A 14,597-nucleotide genomic window follows, 5' to 3' on the forward strand; every position below is an offset into this window, starting at 1 on the left:
AAGCTAAATGCCATGTTTTTAAATACGGAAGATACAGGTGTTTGCTACCACTGTTTAGGAAATCAAGTAAAAATCTTTGCACGTTGCAATGAACATCATCACGTAACTACATGCATACAATGCATGCACTTCGAAAATTCTGATAAAGCACAAGTGAATGAATGATGGAAAGTCGATGACTGATCACAACCATCACGACTCATAGGATTCTAAAAAATACTCATGGCGAAAGGCATGAAATTTGTATCTTTCCGGGATGAAATAAAAGTAATTAAGAATTGTCACGAATTGTGATGATGTTATCCGTGAGAGTGTTAGCTGAGTAAGGTTTAAGCCAGGATCTCACGTTCTTAATGGATGAACGTCACGTAGACATTCTCAATACATCCTCTGTTGCCATGTCATTAATACTTACTCATCGTAAAAGAATGTATGTATGAATGTGCGTATTAATGTACGTATGTATGTACGTATGTATGTACGTATGTATATACATACACAGGTGTGTGCGTGCGTGCATGCGTGCGCTCGCGTGCATGTATGTATGTATGTATGTATGTATGCATGTATGTATGCATGCATGCATGCATTTATGTATGTATGTATGTATGTATGTATGTATGTATGTATGTATGTATGTATGTATGTATGTATGTATGTATGTATGTATGTATGTATGTATGTATGTATGTATGTGTGCATGCATGTTCTAACTATGTATATGTATCTATGTACTATGTACCATGTATGTACTATGTATCTATTCAAGCGTGCATGCATTTATGTACACGCTCCATGTTGTAAAATTCCTTGTTAATTTAGCAAACAGAACGAGAGAGAGAGAGAGAGAGAGAGAGAGAGAGAGAGAGAGAGAGAGAGAGAGAGAGAGAGAGAGAGAGAGAGAGAGAGAGAGAGAGAGAGAGAGAGAGAGAGAGAGAGTTAGTCCCATGGGGTGTACTCTACTTAGCCTGATGATATCGCACCAGAAGTTCTTTACGGTCAAGAAGATTAAAAATAGAGTCTGACGTTTTTGAAAGCCTGTAGCATGTTCATCAGTCCATGGTTGTACTCACCAAGTGATGTCACATCCTGATTTCAAATGTCTAATGTAGCATTCATATATAAGAGAAGGGTCAGGGATCACGCCGAAAAGCGACCTATTTAAGTTAATGGCGTTTGCGCGATTTGAATTTTTATCCTTGAATTGTATTATTCTCTTAGGATTGAAGCCTTGTCTTCTGGATAGTAGGATGTAAGTGCGACAGAAAATAAATCAAACCTGATAATTCATAAAGAAATTGTACGTTTCTTAAAGATTCTCTTGTCCACAATTTCCATAACATCATTGAAAACATGACAGCTGTTGTTAAATTATACTGTATAGAGACATCAAGTCTGACTAAATATTTTCACAGTGTTGCTTTATAGTGTAACAGCACTGGTGGGTCGCGTGTAATTTTAGCAGATCCATATATGCAGTCTCACCTTCTGAAAATAATTACTTTCTTGTAGCTGTTACAAAATATTAAATCAAACTTTAGCTTAAAAATATTCACAAAAATAGTACGTATGTCATGCGTGATCAAGCACATTGACGCCCAATTTTGTCAACCTGGTTAAGTCTGCTGATGGACACCCAGGTGACGACTCAGCAACATTCGCAATTGTCGCGATATGTATTTATAGTTTGGTCAGTAACCTTGAATATTCTGCCCTATCTCCAGCAGAGACTTTTAATCGCAGGAAATTTCTGTAACTTATGACAAATAATTTATTGTTTGCACAATTCAGGGGCTTTTTCAAATGTTAATATTTAATTTTGAGGTTCAGAACTGATTTGCAAAAGAATGCTTTTCGCTCCTTATACTCAGAGGGCCAGTGACAATGCCATTTACACATATATAGACATTAACTAAATAGTTGGTGTTTCAACATTCTTTGGGGAGAAGAAAAAGAAGTTACAATTGACATACAAAATAAAAATGATGAAAAAATCATCAAAAGTTAGCAATACTGGCCCTGTATTGTTTCTAACATAGTTAACAGAGTGATGGCGGCCATTTCTAATTACAAGTGTCGATAAATATTGTGTAATTTGTTCCTTTGGCACTAACGCTTGAATGCTAAACTCTGATTCTTATTCTTGATTTCGAAAGGGCATTATATTGCTTATATCTTCCTTGAGGAAAGTTTGAGCAAAAGATAAAACTATCAATTTCGAGTTTTGTGCGACCTTGAGTCAGTGTTTTGAAGTGTTCAGTGCTGATGCTTATTGACCTTTGAAAAAATATAATTGAGTACAAATTATAGGTTAGATGTATGACATAAATTGATAAGCCCTGAAGAAGAATATAAAGTAACATATTTTTCTGAATAATCTTGTTGCTCAGGGCAGACTGAACCAAAGACGATCAGACACAATGCGTGATCTCAGACTCTTGGTTTTTTCAGCTGTCTTCAGACTACATTTTACAACTTGATGGCTTTTTATAATATATGTATTTGCATATGCACTTTCCACATTTCACGAGAAGAACGAACGTTTTAATTTGTGTAATCATTGCTTTGATAAAGTTTGTGAGCGATGTATGATAGAAAGACTGCGTATGTGCCAAGGCTTCAAGAACTCTACAGCGTGTGTGGAGGATCGCGGCCAGAAAAAATAACAACTTTGGCTAGCTTATTGAACTGCTCTTTTCAAAATGCGGCTATTTAGCCTAAAATTTTGAATGTGATGTCTTCGCTACTAGGTGACTGGGTGCCGTACGTTGTGAGTTCGAATCCGATCGAGAATTTACTGAATTTTTACCCCGTATTTCTTTGTAGATACACTGTATTTCAGAATCTAATAGTTCTGTGTGTGACAATGATTCAATACAATATCTCTTGACGATCTATAGCTCACTACAGTCTTTTGCCTTGCCATGAGACCCTGAACGGCTTACTAATCTTACTAAAAGGTTACGCAAAATAAGAGGTTGCGAATGCTTGATTGCCATTGACGATTCAACTTGCTTCACTAACAGCTAGCCAACTTTTGTGTAGGGAGTTACATTCAAATTCCGTGGATGGCCTAAAACTCTGTTTAAATGCCGGCAAAGGTAATTGATTTGTACACGAAAAATAAATATTTTTCGGTACAGTAACTCTGAGATCCCTGGTAACTAACAATGCAATGAAAGACTTTGGGTCGACAGAGTGACGGCATACCGCTAATTGATTTTGTTGACGGAAGCTAAATCCGTGACGGATTGAAAAGGATCGAAGAACCTGTTTACTATTTTGAGGAAGTAACGCTTTCAATTTTTAGATTCACAAATAGCAAAAAAATGTCGGCATTTTATCAGAATACACAACGAGAGCAGAAAACTGTCTATACATTGTCGGGTGTAATGCATTTAACCTGTGTACATAACAGTGGGAATTCTAGAGTGTGACAGAGGCAGTACTTTTGTTTACTGCGTGTAGTTCTATACGCTACAATACACCCGTCGCTGACAAATGGCTTCTTTTGCCATCCCTCGGGGTGAGCACAATATCACTAAAGTAATTGACTCGCCGTTACGTTGCTAATTCTCTAAATTGGAGCCCGTGTCGTCTATTGACAGTAATACAGATGCATCACGCCTGTGTGAAGGTGAAGCACTCAGAGGTATAGATTCTTTACGCCAGGTTGGTTTTGTTTGACGTAACGTGTCCAGACGGCGTGGACCCGCGGGAGTGATGTCAGAGTTCTCCCGTTTACTGGCGCTATGAGGAGACGTTGGCTAAAGCGTGGCAGTATTTTGAAGTGGTTTGTTCGTGCAGGGAATGCGATATTCTGGGAAGATTTTGCCAAGCGCGTCACGGTGGAGCACTTTTGGATGTTCCACACCATGAAACGTTTCAATATAAGTGCTCTGTCGTTGTCATTTAAGTTTCAAACTGCATGTGCTCAGAATGCAGTGGCACAGTTTTATCGTCATCGAACATGGCCATTGAGACCCGGGGGATGGTACTCCCATAAAAAGGTGTACGGGTATGTGCTGCCCGAATGGGTTACTTTTCCACGAAAAGTATCTCTGACCAGGGTAACTTTTCATCCCAAAACAACTTAGTATTGGTCAGAAACAAGGCAATGTCCCCGTACTTTAGGAAAACCTTCTCATCTATAGAATGACGGTAAAAATTGTTAAGAAAATCCCAACCAGAAGTGCGCCATATTTTGGAATATCCACGAGGATATATTTTCAACTTGGATGGCATCCCCTTTATAAAAATTTTGGGAGTACCCCATCCCCATGTCTCGCACGCCAAAACTTTTCTTCAACTCGGCGAAATAACATTTTTACAATTTATTGTTAATGGTCGAATATCTCAGAAACACCAGAAAGTCCAGTACATTAAATCAAGACACTTCAAATTAAACGTGTCCGAATGTACTTTCATTTATAAAAATATCACATAAAAATGTCGTCGGAATATAACTTTGAACACAAAAGCGCCATAGATTCTTGAGAGCCTTGACAATCCGCGTAGCAGTTGGAGATCGGCCGGGGAAAATCCCCGAACATCTCCGCATTCTCAATCAACCACCCTCCGACTTCCGCTCGGAGAATACGTTCAGCAGAGCAAAAACAATCTCTTTCGGCACGTACGACCCAACAAATACGTCATTGGAGACGGGTAACCCCCAAAGCATTCTTACGCGTAGTGAAATCGACAAGGTCACGGTTGATTCGCCGAAGCGTGGACTTTATTTTCCCGTGACTAAGAGGCTGATTGATTCTCTGCCTGTCTAATTTGTCTTCGGCATGCTTGTTTGTAATATTATACACTAATTGCCTATGAACAGAGGTCTTGGATCTATCCATCATGAACAGTCAAATGCGACCCGGTAATGCGTTCTCTCTCGCTTCGTGCATACCGAAATATGATACGTTTGCCTATATTTGCTCCGGGAAAAGCTTTGAATCGAGCAAATATCTTGGGTCAACTCAAAGATTTAATTGATTGCACATATCCTATGATATACAATATTTCGAACTTTTCGATCTTTTTGAATTCATAAAACTGTCATATGACTAGCTGTATGTGAATTGACAGAGCGCGAAACTCCGAGGCGATCTGAAGGGTCGAACAGCTTTGGAAATGCCAATGATGTGAGTCGTACGTGAGTTCGTCACGAACATAGATTTGCGTCTTGTTAATACCTTGCCCGACCGACGAGGTCTTCGGAATATTTTTCGTTATTAATCCGTTTGTAAGACACACGTGACAAGCCGATAATTTTCTTAGCCCTGCGCATATAGTTGTACAGTTTCCATCAGGAACCTAAGATGTTTGACAAGAAATACTGACCAATGGCAAGGTGTTATTTGCTACGTCAGAGTTGTCTCCTCGATTTTGTTTGACTTTGTTGTGAGGCAGTCTGTCTCATAATTCGAGTAACTGAACTAACTGACCCAGAGACATTTGTACTCTATCAAAGCAGAAAGTACACAAGTATCATAATATAACTCCACACCCGCGAATGCCAACATTTTCCAATCAGCATTCCAATCTCTCGAAGAGTCCAAACTTTTTTGATCATGCGTATAGTATTCATAGACAATTCTTCAAGGGAGCGATTCAAGTTGGAGAAGTCTGTACATGATCAATTTTCATTGACATAAACTCATTTCTTTTCTTGAACTGACAGAGAATGTGCAATACGATAGTCTTGGTTTCATCAAATTACCTCTTGACTGCAAGCTTGAAGACGTATGAAACAATCACCTCCATTAATTTTAACGCTTCTCGTTTTATTAAAGCGTTCCTTAACTTTTCTCCTGTCCCACTCTCGCTTGCTTTTTTTGCACTTGCTTGATTTGATACACGGCAGGGATCCAACTCATCGAATTTTCCAATCTTCAACATTAAGCGACCTGAAAACGGGGAACAAGCAACCTTAATTCACTCGGATGGTTTTACGCTGCCGTTTATCACGATGGAAATTTTCAATCAGTGGGTTCATTGCGAAAACGTTAGGTCCTTGATTAGCCAGATTTCTTTAAATCGAAGCGCTCTCTCAGATCGTACGTTGTAATGACACCAATCACTATGCTGTGTATCTTTACTCTAGCGCAAACGATTAATTAGCGACAGGTTATCGATCACCTCTCGAACATACGGTAAAGTTAATACGCAACCTCTTTGCCGATTATAACATCTTCAAAACCAGGTGATTGCGACAAAACCGTAGAGGCGCGCCACGTTTGTTTGAAAAGCTTCTTTCAAAAAGGCCATCATACTGCAATTTTCCGACACAATGTCGCTGAGAAACTATTTTTAGGCATTACAGGGTTTAGATGACTGGTAATAATGCTTCCTGATGGGGACAGAAACGATGCGGTATCGATTGTTTGCAAGATTACAGCCTATGGATAGGGTAGTCAAACTAGCGCGCGAAGTAACAATTAGCATGTCCTGCTGTTGTAAGTTTCCTCTAAATTTGCACGCCTATCTAAACAACGTAACACAGCTCTGATACCTCTAAAGAACGTGTCTTTTGTTGATCGTAGTCCCGTTCAAATTCCCCGGTTTAAAATTTTATGTTGTCTATAATCATCCAATAATATGTGCTTTTGTCTGACATTCATTATTAAGACGATTGGAACTCATTTGGGAGCATAGAAGCATTGAAGTAATATTGGTTAATCAACAAATTTAAGTTCGTCTACATTTCTTTTTTTTGCAGATCACTTTTTTGGCTAGTTTGTAATATGGCAACTTTCAGCTGATAGGTCGCCTGGCATTTTTGATAAATTTGAACAATTAAAAGATCATGTTCGCCCGAATTAGTTCCAATCGTGTTCATTGATGCGCCAAATGTTCTGAACAAGTTTTCATTCTCTTTTAGGTGAATGAAACTTGAAGACAATATTTTGTAACGGTGCATACTCTTCGAAGACAAACCCTGCAATAGTGGCTGAGGACGACTGAGATTTTGTTCAAGCAAAAAAGGTATTTAAAGCCTAAAACACTAACATCACAATTGCGTTAATTTGTTAGTTGTCCATCAAAGGCACGCTACGCTATGTCCGACTTTGAATTGTATCTGACATGAACAAATATTGCGCGTAAACTTCGTCGCCCTGGTGTAAACGTGTCTTGTATTCAGCGGGTAGGACAACTGTCCACAATTCTGCCGTGCTGTATCATGCAATGTCTACGAATAATAACAGAACAGACGCGTCGTCAACTTGATCTTAGTGTTTCAAGATGAAGGTGAAACGAATGGAGTTTTCATTTGAAGTAATAACAAAGGTTGAAAAACTTTCCTCGGAGAGATGATATCAAGAAATGTTTGGTCATAATCTCAAAGTAACAAGCTCCGTATGCTATTTCCTTGAGCACCATATGCTTACCGATTGGAGATACGCTTAACGTTATGAACCGTGTCCTAATGACAGTTGAGTTTTGACGTTCTTATCCGTTTCAAACATGCGACCTCTACGTGTATATACTCATTTTGGTTTTCTTTTTTAAATTGCATATTACGTCATTTCCAGATGCTTGTTGAATTTGACTTTGCAGGGATACATGTTAAACTTGTCAATAATTGTAGTGGGAACCGTGGGGGAACTTCCATTATATCCTTTGGTCAGTTAAAGTTTTTACAGTGGAAGACAATTTATTTGAATCTCTTGCATGCAAGCAAAACAGGACGTGCTTTACTGGTCTAGAATGTAACCATTCACGTGCAAATGTAATAACATCTGTACAGCTGCGGGTTTGTGAATTGTATCAAACTATAAAAGGAGGTCGATTTTATCAATACTGTGGTTGATGAGCAGTATTTGCTGAAAGACGCGAAACAATTTTAAAACAATATTTAAAATGGCTGCTCCTATCTTTTCATCTTTCTTTGTATACTTACGGTAACCCTGAATGATTATAATGTGCAGTTGTAACACGATATAGTGGGTAATTTTAAGTGATCAAAAAGTGATTGAGATGCGGCCCTTCTCATCAGATACAGCTTCGACTTTGAAGTCACTCAATAAAAGTTACCGCAATGGCTTAAATATTACACTGTAAGAGATGGTGACAAACTTAAATGCATGTAAATAATACATATTGGAACTGGCTGTCTTCTCCACGAAATTAATCGTTTTCTTTGATACTGTTCAATGAACAGACAAATTCATCCTCGTCTGCGTTGGTGTATAACTCCCAGACCCTGGACTTTTCAGTTGCTTCTTTTCTCAGGCTGATAATTTGAGCCCACAATTCTTTTCAATAAAAGGGAAACTCCTTTTCTATGCCTTTCCTCTGGCTATTATGATTGTAATGGAACACTATACTCCAAAGCTGCTTTTGATCTTTCTGTAGCCTCGAGATATGATGTCATAAGGTAAAAGACGTCAGTTAATGCCCCTCGCCAAGAGTCATTTGTCTATCATAAAGATTTCCAGTTGCATAATTCCACTTACAACCATTACAGCTATTTTAAATTATACCCTTGGGGAAGGATAACCCAGTTTTAGGCCTAGAAATAAGGAGGTTGGTACATTTTTCTGGTCCTTGACCTTCGGTAGGTTGATGCCATTTTCTTTTATGATGTTCTTTTCCCAACCACTTATTATCGGAATACCACAATAGATACTTTCCAGTGACTGCAAACACTTTTTCTTTCTCTGTGGCATTTTTCGGTTTTGGGGCACGGCATCTCCACACATGGAGTCAATTGCTATCATTTTTACCATATTGCGGCTCATTTAGGTTTGTGCTAGCTGTTTGAGAGGAAACACTACAGTTAGGATTGTTCGAACACACTGTGAAAGGAAGAAAGACGTGATGCCCATGTGTCGAAGTGATGCGGACGATGACAAGAAAAAATGTACAAACGAATGTTCAGATGTTCCCATCGTACATGTAACTTTGTAAAACTTCAGTCGATGCAGATCATACGTTGGTTCTTGAAAAAATAAAGAATATTCATCCCATTAATTCACAACCTTTGGGCGAATACAGTTTTATTATCTATTACTTTAATGATAGATGTATATTGTATTAAGTCCTTGTGGTGGTCTATTGTCCTGTACACATCATCTAACACTATGCGCGCTGAACAGCTCCACTTAACCTCGCGACCTGTCTACACACGCCTCCCCGGGGTACGCGTGTGCAGGAAGCCCCCTGGGCGATCTGAAAGTGGCTAAATAGTTAAACTTCTCTGTAGAGCACATCATTACGGTAATGTAACTTTTCAAAATATAAAATATAAACCTCCTGTGACTGATTTTACCATTACCATAGTAAAAAGACAATGATAAATCACTCTGCGACAAAGATAAACGATAAAGGGCTTAACAGGATGGGCGAGAAAGCCTGTCACTGAAGGGTTAGTGTTTCACTGATTAAATCGTTTTCTGTGGTCATTAATCTACCAATGATGCTCAGAGTCAAAAGTGATGAAAACTAGAATCGGTCATCGAACTACGAGCGCTCGCCGGTATGTTGGTTTATGTTAGACGTCTATCATATCGCAATGTAAACAATCATTTATCAAGTATATTGGTATGGTATGTCAACTTTGCTACTCTTGTTGCCGTTCACTGAGTGTCTCTTGTAATCAAACCACCCAGAAGTTGGGTCGGGCACTTTAGTTTTCCTTTTAATAAGTAATAACGTAATGTCATTGACCGAGCTCTATTGAGAGTATTGAGGGTATTCTTACATTTTATATTACTGTCTGGTACGGTAATGCAGCACAGAAGGATAGAAATAGTCTTGAAAGAATAGTGAAGACTGCTTCAAAAATTATTGGTTGTGAACTACCGTCAGTCGAGTCACTTTATTCTGTTCGCCTTCTACGCAGATCAAAGAAAATCATCAATGACAGAACTCATCCGGCGCATCACTTTTTCAAACTAATTCCCTCGGGGAAACGTTTCAGGTCGTTCAAATGTAGAACAAACAGGTTTTTACATAGCTTCTTTCCAAAAGCAGTTCAAAAGTGTCGTATTTGAGATATTGTTTATTGATGTTATTCTGAGTTTTTATGAATTTTGTGCCATTGTAGCAACTTCTAAAAGTCTATATTTTAGCGTTGTATGTGTTAGTGTGCTATGGCTTTTATATGTTGATAGTTTTTTGTGTGAAAGTGATTTTAGCAACGCCACGGCACATTCCTTTCGATTCTTTTATCGACTGGCAATAAAGATTATTATTATTATTATTTCATGAAAATCTCTTTACCCAATGATTCAACCATAACGTCTTTCTTTAGCTCTTTTACTATCATTTAACCCTTTCACCACCATGGTTTGTCCCAAATCCATTGTTTTCTATGGTAAAGTTTGACCTGTATACAGGGAACTGGGGGTGAAAGGGTTAATATTTGTGGAGTTACAGTGGTTCTACAAATACAAGCACTACTATTTCACGAGCAGTAGCCACGCACTCTTTTTTTGCAGTCTTCGTCGCTGTCGAATCACAGACAAGATGTTATCATTTTAGCCGGAACCTTAAGTCTGCCATCAACATCCAATTATACTGCGAAGTGGTCAGAAAACGAAGTAGCAATAGCTTATTTTCATCAGATCCTGATAATACTATAGCCTGAATATATTTACATTTCGAGGATAACGCAATGCAAACATACCAGTCAAATCAATGTGAAACAGAGACCGGTGATGATCATGGAAGTAGTCCAACAGGACTAGTCGAGTCCATGGCCCATTAGATCATCTGTAATTAGTGATGGATCATTAAACACTCTCTGTACAAATTTTACAAATAACTTCTCTGAGTTGAGATTTTCCAGCTTGCCTTGTCGACAATCGATTAATATAAATAGGTAGGTAAAGAATTCAAATGCTTTGTAACTGCATGTTGTGTAACTGCTAACGTTATGCTTGGAATGCAAATGTTTCCATCCCGGGCAGAACGTGCTGAGTATAAGTGTTTTGGGAACTCAAAATAGTAGTCAACGTTATGGGGCAAATTTGTTATGTATCAGACCATAAACAAACATGCAAGAAGAATATTTACCAATCTATAAATATTAAGTGTATCGAACATGGCAGTGAATGATGTAAGGCAGACGACAATAAGCGACAACACTGGTATGGCAAAGTACAAGTCACGTTGTCCATTGATAAGGCAGCCCTAAAAACTTCAAAAAGTTTACTCTGTTCTTTTGACGATTCCCAAAAAATTCCGATCATGGCGACTCGCGCTCGCATCTCCTACTAGCTAGCATTTCGACTGATTGAAACGCAAAATTACATCCCTTGCGCGAGACCATCGGACCGATGAGATCTCGTTTCATAAACGGTCGGCATTGTCAGAATATGTACCGAACGATTTATTAATTGGCGTCCGGTGTCATTGCACCACTCTGTGTCCCTGTATGTTCTCAACGCCCGACTTCACGTGTACATAGTTGGAAACGTCCCAATTAGGCCATGCGCAGAAGTTTCAACGTTTCACGAATAGGTTTGGTTAAACCCTGAAGACCGGGCATGAGTATGTGTACTATTTAATGCGTCAGTACAACGAGCCTTTCAACATGCGGCAAGACACATTTAATTGATGAATCAGACTGCGAAATAGCAAAATGTCTTTTCGTGCTGGCCATTGCTTTGAAATCCATACGTCAGTGAAAGCCATATTGGTGGTGAGGATGTATAGTATGGTACAGAAAATGTAAACTAAATGTGAAAAGTCTGCTAAGATATCGATGGTCAGAACATGGGCAAATATGCTGCGAGAGACTCAACGTCTTCTGGTGCATAGTCATGGAGATGATTTATAGAACACAACGTAACACTAAAATTAATCTGTCATTAGTCATTTATCACCAATTAATACATCAACCACACTATTATTATTGCTCTGTTCCTGTGATTACAAAATGATGGATTGTATGTCAAAATGATTAAAAAGCAAAAAGTTGACTCGAAACTAATAGTGAAACAGGAAAATCGTGAAGAAAGATGTTACATGACTGGTACTTTAGGACACTTTTTTGCGATACTAAATAGAAGTGTTCGCCTTTTAGTTTGTTGACCTCTTTTATAACAAGGAAAATACTCTTCGATACGAAGAAGTCAGTAGAACACACCAAAAAAGGAAGTAAAGCTAAGAGCTCTTTTCAGTTCGAGACAACACTTGTGCTGAAAAGCGAACTAAACATTATTCTGTACCGTTTGTGTGTGATGGAATCACGTGATCAAATTTCCCAAGACATCTTTTTAAACGTTTACTCAAGCTCTTTCACCAGCAACAATGTCGGATGAGTTGACCTTCTTCGGTGTGCCCGTAGATAAAGCGATAAAGGTCAGACATATTAACACCTCGTCTCGGAGATGAGCTATAACAGATAACAGAATGATGTTTATTATTAACATAATAGATCGTCACTGAACTAAAACATCACTGAAAATCATTGGACGAAAGATCTAAGGCTGGCTAAACTCAGTTTCAGTCAACACCAGAACGCCTCGTTTTTCTGGAAATTCCGCCGTTTATGCACGTAATCAGAGATTTATCAATCTCACCACTTTCCATTCTCTCCCCTCCATCTCTCTCACTCCCCCTCTCTCTCTCACGCTCCACTTCTCTCTCCCCTCTCCCCTCTATCTCCCTCCCTCCCTCACACTCCCCCTCTCTCTCTCTCGCGCTCCACTTCTCTCTCCCCTCTCCCCTCTATCTCCCTCCCTCCCTCTCTCATATTATACATATATATATACATAGATACATACATAAATACATAGATACATAGATACATACATAGATACATACATACATACATACATACATACATACATACATACATACATACATACATACATACATACATACATACATACATACATACATATGTGAGATGTTTATGTCACGTGATTACAACCGAACCGTGTTGCTGTGACCCACAGAGTAACATATAGACAGAGTCGCAACACTTGCATGTCTTTTGTTCCATGGTCGTCTCGGTAGACTATTGGCTTTTCATATTAAAATGAGCTCCAAAGGTGTTAAACTTTTTGGAGGCTTTGTTTGTGGTTGATAATTACACGAGATTATGCGAAAAATACGACGAGATGGCATCGTACTGCCAGTCGCGTAGCAACCATAGTTACTTCGTGAGCTCTCAGGCCAGAAACACGGCTTCACGCCAATCAAAACATAACACGCCAGCAGTTTCATAAACATGTCCTTCCTTGACGCACGTGTAAAAGAGGGTATGACTGACCGTAAACCATTGAGTAAAACCAGTCAGTATCGATAAAAGACTTTCAAATGTGGTTCAAACACACTCATTATATATTCATAAAAATATGAGAGGAATTTTTAAAACGGTAAAACTCATTTTCCTGAAGCTCAAAACACTCCCGTTTTCGCCAGCACGTCAATTCTGCCCAGCACCACACGACAACAACAACACAAACTTTGCCGAACATACTTTCGCTTAACAATTGGCAAAATCCGAAAATTACCGAAGGATTCATGGTCGGCACTCTTCGGAAAAGAGAGGCGAGAGCAACCTCAGGCGAGGCGAACATGGATGGGTTACGTAACCGCTTCACGCCTTAAACAATACCTGTTGCCACTCTATCTATCTTTCTCTATGTGTGACCATAGACCCTCGTTTGACGAACGTCAGAGTACAGATCGAATCACATGTGTGAATTTTACCTTTCAGGAAGAAGGGTGAAGAGATTGAATGTGAAGGTCATTTCACTTTCCATCGTTCTAACTGCTCCTTGGAGACTCGACCGTCGTGACACCTCAGAAAGTCAATGTAAAGCAATTGTTTCTCTTGTCAAAGGTGTCTTTTCATTTGCTCAGCCATTACGATGGCGTGGCGTGACGTAACACAACTCTGGTTGATAGCAACGGACTTGGTGACGCTTCTATTGACGAACTATATGGCAATGCCACCACTGTCTCCGTCGATAGAGCTGTACTGGGCTCGTTTGTGTAACGGCATTGATTACGTTACGGGCAATGTTAACGTTCACATGTCAGGGAAAGCAAGCTGACGGTTAGCGAACGGTCTCAATGAAAGGCTCCAGAACGTCCAGCGATGATCGATCGCCCGAGTAAATCACATCTCAGCCCGTCACTTTCCATCTCTTTCACCCGTTCATTCGTCTCCGTTATCTTGCGCAACCTTCCGATCTTATGCCAAGTTTAGAAATTGATTATTTTGAAAAATTACACGCTTAAACTGACTGACCGACAAGTCCATCCATGTCGCTTCAATTTCAATAATTCTGAACTGAGTCAAAATCAAAGCAACCGACACTACTGTACTCAGTGTTAAACGTTGTCGTTCGAAGACTTTTACGCACATCTTTCGTGAATATGTAGGCATTTTGACTCTTGCTTCTATTTCAACACCTCCAAAGCTTGGCGCCTGGCTGATGCGTTATAAGAGAACTGATATCGGTTCTACCTCACTACCGCAAAACCCAGAGCTTCCCGTTTTATGTCGATAGATGCAATTTAGTTCAGAGTAACCGCAAGAGAACGAGCAGGCAAATAGTGGATTTTGCAGTGTAGTTCATTTCCCTCTCGCTCGTTCTAGTCCAATTTTATAGGAAGGCCATGCCTATTACAGT

The 14,597-nt window shown here is 39.3% G+C and overlaps 1 protein-coding gene across 2 annotated transcripts in view; it reads left to right on the forward strand.

Moving 5' to 3' along the window:
• Window positions 1-14,597, forward strand: part of LOC139133449 (histamine H3 receptor-like) — a 210,579-nt gene that overhangs the window by 82,512 nt on the left and 113,470 nt on the right. For both annotated transcript variants that reach the window (XM_070700054.1, XM_070700051.1), the window contains exon 2: window positions 6,881-6,984. The gene's annotated coding sequence lies outside the window, so the exon portion shown is untranslated. The remainder of the gene's footprint in view (window positions 1-6,880; window positions 6,985-14,597) is intronic.

The sequence above is a fragment of the Ptychodera flava genome, chromosome 5 (genome assembly GCF_041260155.1).
Source record: "Ptychodera flava strain L36383 chromosome 5, AS_Pfla_20210202, whole genome shotgun sequence".
NCBI classification, from domain to species: domain Eukaryota; kingdom Metazoa; phylum Hemichordata; class Enteropneusta; family Ptychoderidae; genus Ptychodera; species Ptychodera flava.